The following is a 15,381-nucleotide window of genomic DNA, read 5'->3' on the forward strand; positions in this document are numbered from 1 at the left end:
TGTATTTGGAAATTGGGCAAGGTATTAAAATTTTTATTGGAGTGACTGCTTTCAACTTTGTGTTCATCATCTATATGCACATACACACACACGCACGCACACATACACGTACACACACACAACACTACAGTGATATCTTTGTTAGCTGTCATTTATTTGACCTCTGTGGTCTTTGAAACATCTCCATGGCTCTCTATGTGCCAAATGCCCATAGCCTAGGGGAACACTTCAAATTTGTCTGTCCTTATGGTGATTACAGCCTCCTGGTTTTTGGTAGTTCAACACTGCCACCTGCCTCTTATTACTTTAGGACCAGAATTACCATTCCCATTGCTTTCAGTAAGCCAACTTCTATGACAACCTCTCTACCATCAGCCTTGACCAGCAGAGGAAAGTCATAACTGAAGTTCTTAATGATGCCTATCACTAAGCATTTTTCTCATGAGTGTATTTCTGATAGCCTTGGATGTCTTTAAGGTCATGGAACATAATTCTCTGAATGTTCTCATAATTCTCGGAGTGACCTCACATAATCTTTAGGCTTCACTTAATGTATCCATTGCAGTATGCCCACCTTCCTTGGTCTTCAATCCCTTATTTTCTGCTCTGGCCATTTAGGCATTTCAATTTCACCCATTGTGGCCACTAGTGAAATATATCTTTCACTAGTGCTTCTATTTCTAGTCCTAGCAGAAGTTTGCACCATGCCCTGGGGATCTTGCCAGGATGTGAAACCCTGTACACTAAGCTAGTGCCTCAAGTCAACAAACTGCTCTTCTTCCAGGCTTATGTTCCAATTCCTTTGAAGTAGCACCCTCAGAATCCTGTATCACTGTTTCTAGTGATAAATTCTTTCTCGTTCCAGCAGTTACTTTAGAGTAATCTCTTTGCTCTCCTATTAGTTCCAGCATGGCATGGCTGAGATATGCAGCTGCATAACTCTAACTATAGGTCTGCAAGAGAAAAGATGGGGGCATCTCTGAAAGGTACCAACTAGGACCTTATGAGAAAAAAATCTCTATTTTTTTCCTAAAACAAGCACTAACCCTTGACAGAGATGGGAGAGGATGGGCCACTCCCTTAGGCTCAAGTGGTTCAGACAAATTTAAGGAGTCAAAATCTTCAGAGACATCTACACAGACATCCCCAAAACATGTGTCAGGTCCTAGGTTTTCCCAAATAGGGTCCTGACTTTGACATAACAGACTTACCTCATTTTAGCATTCAATGATCTTTAATATTCAGCCACTTTGGCTATAGAATCTTATGCTGATTTCACCTTTTTATGTTTGCCTATCACATGGGATAAGGCTCCTTTGTGTTTCCAGATACTTGGACTCTCAGGCTAGATTTCCGGTTCTTAGATATTTGCTTTCAACTTTTCATTATCTACATAAGGAATCAATGCAATATAGTAACAACATCTAATTCCTCAGTTTTTACATCTATTATTTACCTTGTATGTTTCAAATATTTGAATCATGAAACTGACTAGGGTAGTCTCCTCCTGCTTCAAGACCATCCCAGTGGTCACTACCAGTGAATATTTCAATAATTGGACTGCCACCTTGTACCAAAAACATTCCTTATCACCTGTCCTACCTTGAGTAGGATATGAATGGACCATATTCCTATCTGTCACAACAGAGTTTTAAGTTTAAAATATCTGGATTCCTTTCTTTTTTTTCCCATTTCTCCTTCTATGGAATATGGAATGTAAGATGAAAACAGAAGGCAAAGATGGAGAACATTTTTCAAGCCCAGCTAGCATATTTTTATGTAATTATTATTATGTAATTATTATGTAAGCCCCTGAACAGGGCTTACAAACAAATATACAATATTAATTTCCCATGGATGTTCTAGCAAACTACCACAAACTTTGTAGCTTAAAACAATACAAAAGTATTATCTTACTGTTCTAGAGGTCAGAAGTCCTAAAATCTAAGTATCAACAGAGCTGTATTCCTTCTGAAGTTCTAGGGGAGAATTCATTTCCTTGCCCTAGCTTCTTGAGACCACTTGTATTTCTTGGCTTATGGCTCCACTTTGCATTTTCAAAGCTATCGGTAAGTGTCTTCCAACCTCTCTCTCTCTTTCTCTCTCTCTGCTTCTTTCATCATTTTGCCTTTTATAACATTGACCCTCTTGCCTTCCTCTCATAAGGCCCCTTATGAAACATTGGGTCCACTCAGATAATTCAGGATAATCTCTCCATCTCAAGGTTCTTTCTGTATGTAACAGAAAACATTTTGAAATATTAACTGAGATATAAACTGACTAAACTGTAAGATATTGGCTATAACTATCAGATATTAACTGACTAAAGTATTTGAAAAAAAAGATTCCGTTTTGACTTGTTTATTTTGATTTTATTCTAAAATTTCAAAGATGAGGAGGGACATATCAGTGCCTTATCATGGACTCATACACAATAGGTTTTGGTATCTGAGAACAGATGGAGATTTGAAAAATTAGGTAAAAGCACTATGAATGAGTTTTGAAAACTCTGGGCCAGATACATCTTTTTGATGTCAGAGTTACATGTAAGGTTTCAGGATTCTATTTTATTTTATTTTATTTTATTTTATTTTATTTTATTATTTATTTATTTATGAAATTTATTGTCAAATTGGTTTCCATACCCACAACACTCAGTGCTCATCCCAACAGGTGCCCTCCTCAATGCCCATCACTCACCCTCCCCTCCTTCCCACTCCCCATCAACCCTCAGTTTGTTCTCAGTTTTTAACAGTCTCTTATGGTTTGGCTCCCTCCCTCTCTTTTTTTCCTTCCCCTCCCCCATGGGTTTCTGTTAAGTTTCTCAGGATCCACATAAGAGTGAAAACATATGGTATCTGTCTTTCTCTGTGTGACTTATTTCACTTAGCATAACACTCTCCAGTTTCATCCACGTTGCTACAAAAGGCTGTATTTCATTCTTTCTCATTGCCAAGTAGTATTCCATTGTGTGTATAAACCACAATTTCTTTATCCATTCATCAGTTGATGGACATTTAAGCTCTTTCCATAATTTGGCTATTCTTGAAGTTGCTGCTATAAACATTAGGGTACAAGTGCCCCTATGTATCAACACTCCTGTATCTCTTGGGTAAGTTCCTAGCAGTGCTATTTCTGGGTCAAGGTTTCAGGATTTTGGGTCATATCTGGGAAAGGATGGGAAGAGTAGAGGATTTCTGAATCAGTGTAGTTTTTATGCTTTAACAAGAAAGTAACATTTTTTCTTTGATAACAAATACGATGTAAATAATATAAATAATTATTTGATAATAAATTAATACTGTTGGACAAAACTGGAAGACTGAGAGCTAACCTCCCCCTTGTAAAATTTTACAGAAATTTACTCATTTATTTTTTTGCTGAGCTGAGTTTTATTTACTAGTACTGGAATACTTTATTTAATTCACTGAAGGAGAGGTGATTTTTACCTCTATTATTACTTTAATTGAAAGAGAGGTAATGAAGCTAGTGAATAATGACAGAAAACAATTCTCCATCAGTCTTCTGAATTTCCATACTTTTGTGGAGAAGTGTTGATAGTTTTGTTCTAGACTATTTATTTAAGGATGTTGGTATAGAAAACAGCCTTGGAAGATAGAAATAGTGTCGTCTTCTTCAAGAGCAGAAGGCAGATTTGTTTTCAGACTAGGAAAACAAAGATAATGTCTCCCTACAGGGCAAAGATGGGACAGTTTTCACAACAACCACTCATAAGATCAGGGCCCCCTAAGTTCTGAGTTCCTCACTGTGATACATACATGTTGTGCATGTAGTACCCACTTAGGCCTCTTTGCAGGACATCTATAAGACTTGAGGTCAAGAGGAATTGATGTGAACATGAATTTCAAGATGCCTGCTGTGCCTTGCATAATGAATCTGTTTTTGACTCCAGGGTTTAATCCTTCTGCCAGCATCTATGACACTGTGTCTAACTTGCAATCAGGGTAAAATTTCAGATCATTTAAAGCTATTGAAAATGGTGGAAGGAATATTAGGATTTGAGGCCATCTGACTCTAGAGCCCTCATTTGAAACCAAGAATATCACAAGAATATCATTTGATTATCATACAATATCTACTGAGGGAGCCAGCTAAAAAGAAACTAGTACAAATACATTAAGTACATTTTCTAGTTCCCTTAGTAAGATCAAATTTGATCTTCCCAGGTTAGCAACAGGAAAATGCCTGCTTCATAAGCCATGTTATCAATATTGTTATCTTCCAAAGTCTAACTAGCAAAACACTACTCTAGAAGAATGACCTACAGTACATCCTGGCCAAGTAAATTGTAGGGGAAAAAAACAATCTTGGCACAACTTATCCTTCTTAGAATTTCCTAATTCACTGGCATTTACACTTTCTGAGAAATCCTACAGTAAAGAAAATTATTTGACTTCTTTTACCACAAATATCCAAGACTAACTGATAACAAAACTTCTGCTAGCATCCTGTGGATCTACTGTCCCACTAAACACATTTTAAGAATTACTGATTGGGATGGATGTATCCTCTGGGCCTATTCTCATCCTGCTATCACAAAGCTTTGAATAACTTCTAGTTTAAATGGTTGTACCTGTACTAATAGAGATAAGGAAAGATTTGTGAGTCCATGCTTCGGCTACAGCAATTATTCTGAACCTTGGATTCACAATAAAATCATCAAAGTGATGCTAAAAAGTTGATATGTTTAAAACTCCCTGGGCTAATCTAATGTGCAGTCAGAGTAAAGTACAACTGTGATAGAATAGTAAAGCCGGAACTCACTCCTGGGGAAATCAAAAGGAACAGAAGTCTAGAGTCTATATATTGTGCTGTCAATATGGTAGCTACTAGCTACATGTCACTGTATAAATTTTAGTTTAAATTAAGGTAATTAAGCAACATTAAAAATTCTATTCTTCTGTCATACTGGACACATTCCACATACTCAATAGGCACATGAAGCTAGCAGCTACGGACTTTTTTTTTTTTTTAAGGTTTATTTATTTATTTTGAGAGAGACAGAGAGACAGAGAGAGTGAGCAGGGAAGGGACAGAAAGAGGGAGAGAAAAGCAGGCTCTGTGCTGTCAGTGTGGAACCTGACATGGGGCCCCATCCCATAAACCCATAAGATCAAGACCTGAACCAAAATCAAGAATTGGATGCTCAACGGACTGAGCACCAGGGACTCCTAGCAGCTCCAGTCTTGAAGCACATTTATATAATATTTCCATCAACACAGAAAATTCTATTGCACAATGCTGCAATGTAAGGTCAAGAGTTCTCTCCCTGCATGGCTATAGTTAATCTTGAAGACTGTAGGTTTGGTTTTATTAAGGTAGCCAGTAATATTCACTAAGGGGGAGGAAAGGGGAAGTGGATGAAAACCTACATGAAATGTGTGTGCTTTATGTATGTATGGGCACATGTGTGCGTGCATATGTTGTGGGAATAATGATTGCCTCATTCCTATAGTGTTATGAAATGTACTATGCTCTAAAATTGTGGGATATAATTATAAAGCTGGTGTAAGAAAATATTTTATGCAAGATTTAATATCCTTAGAAATCCAGCTATGGGAATTTTCCCAATTAATCAGTGCTTATCGTTTTAATATTACTTCCCAGAAGTACTTTCTCTAATATCATTACAACTGATTTTCTCCCTGAATTTTCCTGATTTCTCTGGCTCTTGTCCTGGAATGACTCCATAACTAGGGAAGAAATCATGACCAATAGTTTTGTCATCTATTTTGTAACACACTGCTATTAACCTCAAGATCTAAAACTATAATTTAGATTTTTCTTCAATATATTTCCTCCAGAAGTCTAGGAAATATCTCAGGGAATAAATGAAAATAGACAAAAATAATTATTTAGAGTTCTGAAAATACCCCAAAATTTTGTTACATAAGAAAAAAATTAAGTTTTTATGATAGTGGTTTTAATATTTAGCTATTAGGTAAAAACCGTGGAGATAAAATAGAATCCTCTATAAAATTTTATGGTTATCAAGTATGTGTCATTTAATGAATGACATGGCATATGAAGAAAAACAATCCTTTCTTCGTAATTCCACATATCATTTAAAACAATAGCACTTAGCTATAGGGAAAGATGGTTTGCTATTTCCTTTGAATTGAAATCTGACAAAGAGAAAAATCTATGAAAATAATCTCCTGACTCTGATCCAGGTTTATTAACCACAAACTTTCATGAAACAGGAAAAAGAATATTTGAGGGGCACCTGGGTGGCTCAGTCGGTTGAGCGTCCAACTTCAGCTCAGGTCATGATCTCATGGTTTGTGAGTTCAAGCCTCGTGTCAGGCTCTGTGCTGACAGCTCAGAGCCTGGAGCCTGCTTCAGATTCTGTGTCTCCCTCTCTCTCTGCCCCTCCCCTGCTCATGCTCTGTCTCTCTCTCAAAAATAAATAAACATTAAAAAATTTTTTTAAAATGAATATTTGTTGATGAGTGATGTAAGGACCATTCTTAACACCCTAATACTGTGTTCATGTTTCTGTCAGTTTATGGAACCAAGGAAAATGACTCAATGCTCTGATTCTTTCTCAGATTTTGTGCTTGGTCTACTTTTATTCACTGCAATTTTGGAAGGCATATATGAGATTAGGGAAAATATTTATTGAATTTAATAATTGCCTCAATAACTATAAAAATTGTCCTGAAATGATCTTTTGAATAGTAAAATAGAGAGCATTAAAAGATAATAAAAGAATGTTATGATCAACTCTATATCCATAAATATGATAACCTGGATGAAATGGACCAATTTTTTGAAAGACAAAATGTGCCAAAACCAAACAAGAAGAAATAGATGATCTGAGTACGCCTATATCTATAAATGAAATTGAACTGACAATTAATAACCTTCTCAAACAGAAGGTTCATATAGGTTCATTGTGAATCCCAAATATTTAAGGGAGAAATTATACCAGTTCTCTATAGTCTCAGCAGAGGGAATACTCTCTACTTCATTCTATGAAGTTAGCATTACCCTAATACCAAAAACAAAGACATTACAAGAAAACTAAAGATCAATGAGCATAAAGGCAGGAATCCCCAACAAAACATTAGCAAATAAAATTCAACAATATATAAAAAATTACACAACATGACCAAGTGGAATTTATCTCGGTTATGCAAGGTTGATTCAACATTCAAATATCAATTAATGTAATTCATAACATCAATAGGCTAAAGGAGAAAAAAATCACATGATTATATCAGTTGTTAAAGAAAAATAATTAAAAAAAAATCTAACACCCATTCATGATAAAGACCCTCAGCAAACTAGGAATAGGGAGGGGGACTTCCTTAACTTGATACAGAGTATCTACAAAATACTTACAACTAACATCACACTTAATGTTGAGAAACTTGAAGTTTTCACACTAATATCTGGGAAAAGGCAAGACTCTTCTGTATCACCACTACTTTTCAACATCCTTCTGTAAGTCCTGGCTAATGCAATAAGACAGGAAAAGGAAAGAGATTGAGAAGCAAGAAATAAAACTCTTTGTTCTGAGATGACCTGATAGTCTATGTAGAAAATTCATAAGAATCAGCAAAAACTTCCTGGAAATCGCTTTTTTATGTAGCAGCAATGAACAGAGGAATCTGAAGTTGAAACACAACGTTGGGGCACCTGGGTGGCTCAGTTGGTTAAGCATCTTGGTCATGAGATCGAGCTCCGCATAAGCCTCCTCACTGAAGGTGGAGCCTGCTTGGGATTCTCCCCTCCCTCCCTCTCTGCTCCTCCCCTACTTGTGTGCTCTCTCTCACTCTCTCTCAAAATAAACAAACATTAAAAAAAATAGCATTAAAAATACTATTTACATAAGCACTTCCAAAAAATATTTACGTATAAATCTAACAGTTTATGTACAAGATCTATGAGGAAAACTATAAAACTCTGATGAAAGATATTGAGAAAGAGATTATTAAGAGGAAAGATACAGTATTTTGATGGGTAGGAAGACTCAAGGTATCGGTTCTTACCAATTAGATCTGTAGATTCAATGCAATCCCAATCAAAATTCCAGAAAATTATTTTGTGAATACTGATAACTTATTCTGAAGTTTATATAGAGAAGAAAAAGACCCAGAATAGCTAACACAATACTGAAGAGCAAAGTCAGAGGATTGACACTACTTGACTTCAAAACAACATAAAACTACAATAATCAAGACAGTGTGGTATTGCTGAGAGAATAAGTTCCATATTAGTGGAACAGAACAGAGAGCCCAGCAATGGATCCACATAAACACAGTCAGCTGATCTTTGACAAAGGAGCAAAGGCAGTAGAAGGGAACAGAGAGAATCTTTACGACAAATAATGCTGGAGCAACTGGACACGTACATGGGTCACAAAAATTAACTCAAAATAAATCACAGACCTAAATGTAAAATGTAGAACTATAAAACTCCTAGATGATAACTTAGGAGAAAACCTAGATGATCTTGGGCATACCTTTTTACTGTAGGACCAAAGGCACAATTCATGAGAGACATAATTGATAAGCTGAACTTGATTAAAATTTAAAACTTGTGCTCTGCAAAACATATTGTTAAGAGAATGAGAAGACAAGGCAAAGTTTGAGAGAAAATATTTGCCAAAGGCACATCTCATAAAAGACTGATATGCAAAATACACAAAGAGCTCTTAAAACTCAACAATGAGAAAAATAGCAACCTGACTTAAAAATGACCTAAGATTTGAAAAGACAACTTACCAAAGAAGATATGCAGATGTCAAATATGCATATGAGGAGATGTGCAACATCATATTTCATCAGGGAATTGAAAATTAAAACACCAATGAGATACCAAGAACCACCTATTAGAATGGCCAAAATCCAAAATACTAACACCACCAAATATCAGTAAGGAAGAGGGCCCACTCTTATTCATTTGGGTGGGGGGGATAGTCCGTTAGAAGAGAGTTTGGTGATCTCTTATAAAACTAAACATACTCTTGGGGCACCTGGCTGGCTCAGTCAGTGGAGCATGCAACTCTTGATCTTGGAGTTGTGAGTTTGAGCCCCACACTGGGTGTAGAGATTACTTTAAAAAAATAAAATCTTAAAAAAAACCCACAACACCTAAACCTACTCTTATCATACAATGCAGCAATTGTGCTCCTTGATATTTACCCAAAGGAGTTGAAAACTTATGTCCACACAAAAGCCTACACACAGATGTTTATAGTAGCTTTGTTCATAATTGCCAAAACTGGGAAGCAAGCAAGATGTCCCTCAGTAGATGAAGGATAAATAAAGTGTAGTACATCCAGCAAATGGAATATTCAGTGCTAAAATAAATGTGCTTCAAGCCATGAAAAGACATGGAGAACTTATATTACTAAGCATTTATGTATCAACTTAATACATATTGCTAAAAGAAAGTAATCATTTGGAAAAGGTTTCATACTGTACGATTCCAACTATATGAGAAAGCTGTGGAGACAGTAAGGAATCAATGGTTGCCAGGGGTTAGTGGAGAGGGAGCTATAAATAGAAAGGGCACAGAAGATTTTTAGAGGACTGAAACTACTCTGTGAGATACTACATGGTTCAAACATGTTGTTATACATCTGCCCAAACTCAAAGAACATACAAAACCAACGGTGAATCCTAATGTAAACTATGGGCTTTGGGTGATAATATGCCGGTGTAGGATCATCCATTGTAACAAATGTACCACTTTAATGAAAGATTTTGATAGTGAAAGAGGCTGTGCATACGAGAAGGCAGGGGTTATATGGAAATGCTGTACCTTCTGCTTAATTTTGCTGTGAACCTAAAACTGATGTAAAAAACACTCAAGTAAAAATGTTTTCAAATAATTTTTTTGTCTTCCATCTTCATTAGAATTATGCAAATTCAGTAAGGTAGCAGATTATTGGGAGATATAGATATAGCAAATGAATATATTCTATTCAATATATTAATTTACATATAAATTGAATTTGCATATATAGTTTTAAGTTTATTTATTTATTTTGAGAAAGAGAGAGAGATTGCTAGCAGGGGAGGGGCAGAGAGAGAAAGAGAGAGAGAGAGAGAGAAACTCCTAAACAGGCTTCACGCTGTCAGCGCAAAACCTGACAGACGGCTCTATCTCACAAACCATGAGATCATGACCTGAACCAAAATCAAGAATCAGACACTTAACCAACCAAGCCACCCAGGCGCCCCTATGCAGGAACACATTGGATTGCAAGTAACTTCTTCTGTGGGTGTTCCACAGGATAAGCAAACATTTCTAATAAATTTTAACTTGATAAAAGAGCGATGTCTTGCAATGAGTAGTACGTGATGCCAAATGTCACATGATCACAAGTGAGCAATGGTTCTTGAAATTCACTTTGATATATAAGCTCTTCGGATTGCAAACGTGTTTCCAAAATGAATTATGCTCACAAACCAAGGTTTTACTGTCTATGTAATTTTTTTTAAGCAGCTAGCAGGCAAAAAAGATATGGCTTTAGTAAATATTAAATTAATGCCTTTCTTTGTAATAAATACAAAACTGTACGCTTAATAATGTATTGAAATAGAAAATAGAAATGGGTGGCTCAGTCGGTTAAGCATCTGACTTCGGCTGTTCATGGGTTTGAGCCCTGTGTTGGGCTCTGTGCTGACAGCTCAGAGCCTGGAGCCTTCTTCAGATTCTGTGTGTTTCTCTCTCTGCTCCTCCCCTGCTTGTGCTGTCTCTCCCTCTCTCAAAAATAAATAAAAGCGGGGCGCCTGGGTGGCGCAGTCGGTTAAGCATCCGACTTCAGCCAGGTCACGATCTCGCGGTCCGGGAGTTCGAGCCCCGCGTCAGGCTCTGGGCTGATGGCTCAGAGCCTGGAGCTTGTTTCTGATTCTGTGTCTCCCTCTCTCTCTGCCCCTCCCCCGTTCATGCTCTGTCTCTCTCTGTCCCAAAAATAAATAAACGTTGAAAAAAAAAATAAATAAAATCATTTAAAAAATAAAATAAATTAAAAATAATAATAATAAAATAGAAATAGATTGACATGAGTTAAGAGCACAGAATTGGCATGCAAAGGTGATGCAAATTTATTTTAACTATATAACATTAATATTAAAATGTAGTAAACAATATTCCAAATGTCTCTATTTTGGGTGAGTTTCCAGATAAGAAAACAAAAACAAGCAGTTCAAATTAACCATTTCTTTCAGAAGTGCTGGAGTAGGTAAAATTTCTCACCAAAATATCGTTGAAAATTAACCATGTGAAGGAAATATTTTATTAGATATTAAATGATGCTTCACTTCTAAGCTCAGCTCACAGTAACGATAACAGGTAAATGATTATATTTGAAAGAAAATGGGTATAGCACATGCCTGACAAAACAATCTTTGCGGTACAGGTTATGATTTTTTCTGGAAAGTAACAAAATTTTGCAAATGGGCATCTCAAATCCCCACCAGGTCAAATTATCAATATTCCTTACTGTGAGTATTTCTGTTGTTTGTAATATGTTTATCCATCCACTAAAGAAAATAGGAGTATCTAACTGAAAGATTTTTTTTTTCAATATAAGAAAATTTATTTTATGGACTTCTCAGCGGTAAACCTATTTTGTTAATTTGGATGTATTCAATTTTGATGCCCCCTCCCTTTGGAGATTATATATAAATAAAATTATTGTATATCAATCTTCCTTATAATGAAGATAACAAGTAGTAAAAGTCCTCTTAATGACACATGACATTTTCTCCCCCACTTTGGTTTAAACAAATATCTCTGGGATACAGGCTTAAGTTTTAGACCTATGTTCAAAAACTTGAATTTTCTCATTTGATAGTATCTCTGAATTTTTTGAAGTTCATGATCTTATTCCTTAGTGCCCTTTATCCATTTAGCCCATCCCCCCTCCCACAACCCCTCCAGTAACCCTCAGTTTGTTCTCCGTATTTATGAGTCTCTTCTGTTTTGTCCCTCCCTGTTTTTATATTCTTTTTGTTTCCCTTCCCTTATGTTCATCTGTTTTGTCTCTTAAAGTCCTCATATGAGTGGAGTCATAGGATTTTTGTCTTTCTCTGACTAATTTCACTTAGCATAATACCCTCCAGTTCCATCCACATAGTTGCAAATGGCAAGATTTCATTCTTTTTGATTGCCGAGTAATACTCCATTGTGTGTGTGTGTGTGTGTGTGTGTGTGTGTGTGTGTGTGTATATATATATACATATAATATATATATATATATATATATATATATATATATATATATATATACCACATCTTCTTATCCATTCATCCATCGGTGGACATTTAGGTTCTTTCCATACTTTGGCTATTGTTGGTAGTGCTGCTATAAACATGGGGGTGCATGAGTCCCTTCGAATCAGCACACCTGTATCCCATGGATAAATGCCTAGTAGTGCAATTACTGGGTCAGAGGGTAGTTCTATTTTCAGTTTTTTTGAGGAACCTCCATACTGTTTTCCAGAGTGGCTGCATTAGCTTCTAACTGAAAGATTTTTTTTAAGTTTATTTATTTTTGAGACAGAGTGAGCGGGGAAGGGACAGAGAGAGAGGGAGACAGAGCACCTGAAGTGGGCTCTATGCTGACAGCAGAGAGCCCAATGTAGGGCTCAAACTCATAAACCATGAGACCATGACCTGAGCCCAAGATGAATGCTTAACCGACTGAGCCAGCCAGGAGCCCCATGACTGAGAGATTTTTGTGTCTGTTCTGTTTTTCTTAGCCCAGTGAATGCAGTTTTGAGGGTTACATTTCCTTGCTGGCCAGTGTGCACCTGTAGGCATTTTGTAGATGAACTTCCCCTTCCTCTAGTCCTCTGCAGTCCTAAAGGCCATACATTCCAGCTGACCAGAATCTTCTCTAAGCCTCTGCTTTGTCAGGCTCCCTGCTCTGCACTTTACCACCCCCACTAAACCACCATCTCCATTTTTCATAAACATTAAATTCAAAAGAGGTGCCTGTGATTTTGCTCCTGCATCAACATTAAGCCCACAAATTGAATATGATATAAAGAACTCAGAGTGAATTTATTTATTCTATTGTTCTTTCAAAATAGGTCTGTTGCTAACAGGTCTCTAGGTATGCATATGAAATTCACACAGCTATAAAAAGAAAGAAACAAATGCCAGGCACACAGCACCAAGCTGAGAAACCAAATGTTAAGCAGGGACAATGAAGAATCTAAGCTTGGAGGTTAGCAGCGAGACCTAGTACTCACTGCTATTTGGAATATCAAACATTCTAATGAGTACGAAACATTATAAGATTCCAAAGTAATAAAGAATGTTGGCATCAGTGCCCCCATGGTAGCTACATCATGGCTAACAATTTCAGGATGAGATGAATAAGAGAAAAAGGCACTTCATAGTCTCCATCAAAGAAAGGAACAGACAGATAATATTTTAGTTCTTCCCTGCTAAAGTCTAATGAATTAATAATATACTTAATGGTAATCTGTGCAAAATATAGTAAATGCACAATTTGGTCTAGAGAAAAGATGATGCTCCTGTTGAGGTGATCTAAGCACACTTCTAAGGACCAAAACCTTACTTACTGGTCTTCAGTCGTCAGATACTTGGTAACATATTCATAGAACTTCTGCTCCAGGATGAAAGGCATTGTGTCTGTTGTACAGACACTTTTCAGATGCAGTGGAAACTGCTGATTCTAAGGGGCAGTCAGTGACTTACGAAACCACCCCCACTGCACACCAGTTGGCCTCTAGCTTGGAAACTGGAGGTCTAAGCTTCAAAAAAACCACCCTCTGGGTCAGCTATTGTGCATCCTGGGACATCAGGAATGATAGATTATGTACGGATGCCTCATTACTTTCACCAATTTGGAGCTCATGGAGAAGAGTGAGGAAAAAGGTAAGGATCAGAATTCCTGCCTCTGTTCCTTGAGTCTCTGCTACCAATGCCCTATTTGATTCAGGCAAAAATGGTTTAAAATGAGATTTCCAGGTTTTTACCTGACATTGCATTCTCATTCATAATATGAGCTCCCATCCCCATCCATCTCCAAATATTGTTATGGGAGCAGTGATCACTTTGGCATTTTGAAATCAGTATTCCTGAATTAGGGCTCAAGCACCTATGTAAGTTTTTCAGCAATTTTGTTTCTGGTTAGATAGGGAGAATTTATTTAATCAAAATGTTGTTGGATGTTTAGTGACTTAATGGGCCAGGCTGATAATATATCTTTATGTACTGATCATCAGAAAATGTTCTATTTTAAAGCGTATATTTAAAACATTTTTCATGTTTACTTTAGAGAGAGAGAATGAGAGAGAGAGAGAGAGAGAGAGAGAGAGAGAGAGAGAGAGAGAGAGAAAACAAGCTGGGGAGGGGCAGAGGGAGAGGGAGAAACAGAATCCAAAGTAGGCTCCAGGCTCTGAGTTGTCAACACAGAGCCCGACACGGGGCTCAAACTCATGAACTGTGAGATCATGACCTGAGCCAAAGTCAGATGCTTAACTAACTGAGCCACCCAGGTGCCCCAGAAAAAAGTCTATTTTAGTAAATAATTGTCTTAGTCTTTCCTTACTGTTTTCCTGCTTTACATTTACTATAATTCTAAATACAAGGGTATTTGAAAACAAAGAGTAAGGGTTTTGTTCTTGGGAAATTATTCTCGGAGACTGAGACTATCTTTGCCAATAATTTATTTAACACAGATTCACTGCAGGAATTATAATTTATAATAATAGTGTTTCACATGCTGATAGCATACAGGATAATATCTCTTAATAAGCCAGTAATGTACTCCAAACCAATGATAGATTAATTACACTATTGTTCCAGGCATAAGGATGATGAAAAAAATAATAAAGTCCAAATTGAGTGGAGACATGCTTTTCAGTGACTTGGTTCTCAGAGGAGTTAGCTTAGCCAACGAACAGCTGATGCACAGCTGGCAGCACGAATGGGAAGTCCTTTGCTGCTAGAGAACATTACTAGCTGAACAAAGGTGCAGCTACTGTCATGCAAGTCAATCTTCTTCTTAAGGCCTCTGCATGGTTTCACCACCTCCAGGAGTAGGCTTGCCATAGCAGGGGCTTATGTCCATAGGTCTTTGGAGACCTATTTAGATCAGGAAAGAGTAGCCTTGCTCAGACTGAACACTCCTACTAAGTCCTCATAAATCCTTGGTCTTTCAAGTTTCAACGTCCATTGCATCATAGTTCCTACTTTGTATATTCATATTGATAAACACTCAGGAACACTATGTTGATGACATCATCCTGATACAGCCTCTCCAATCTAAACAAATTCACCTTTAGATCTAAGTAACTTTACGTAAGCCAGAAAGAAGGGGATGTGATAGAAGAAAAACTTCCAAACCGATTCTGTGAGGCCAGC

The sequence above is a fragment of the Felis catus genome, chromosome C2 (assembly GCF_018350175.1).
Source record: "Felis catus isolate Fca126 chromosome C2, F.catus_Fca126_mat1.0, whole genome shotgun sequence".
Taxonomy (NCBI): domain Eukaryota; kingdom Metazoa; phylum Chordata; class Mammalia; order Carnivora; family Felidae; genus Felis; species Felis catus.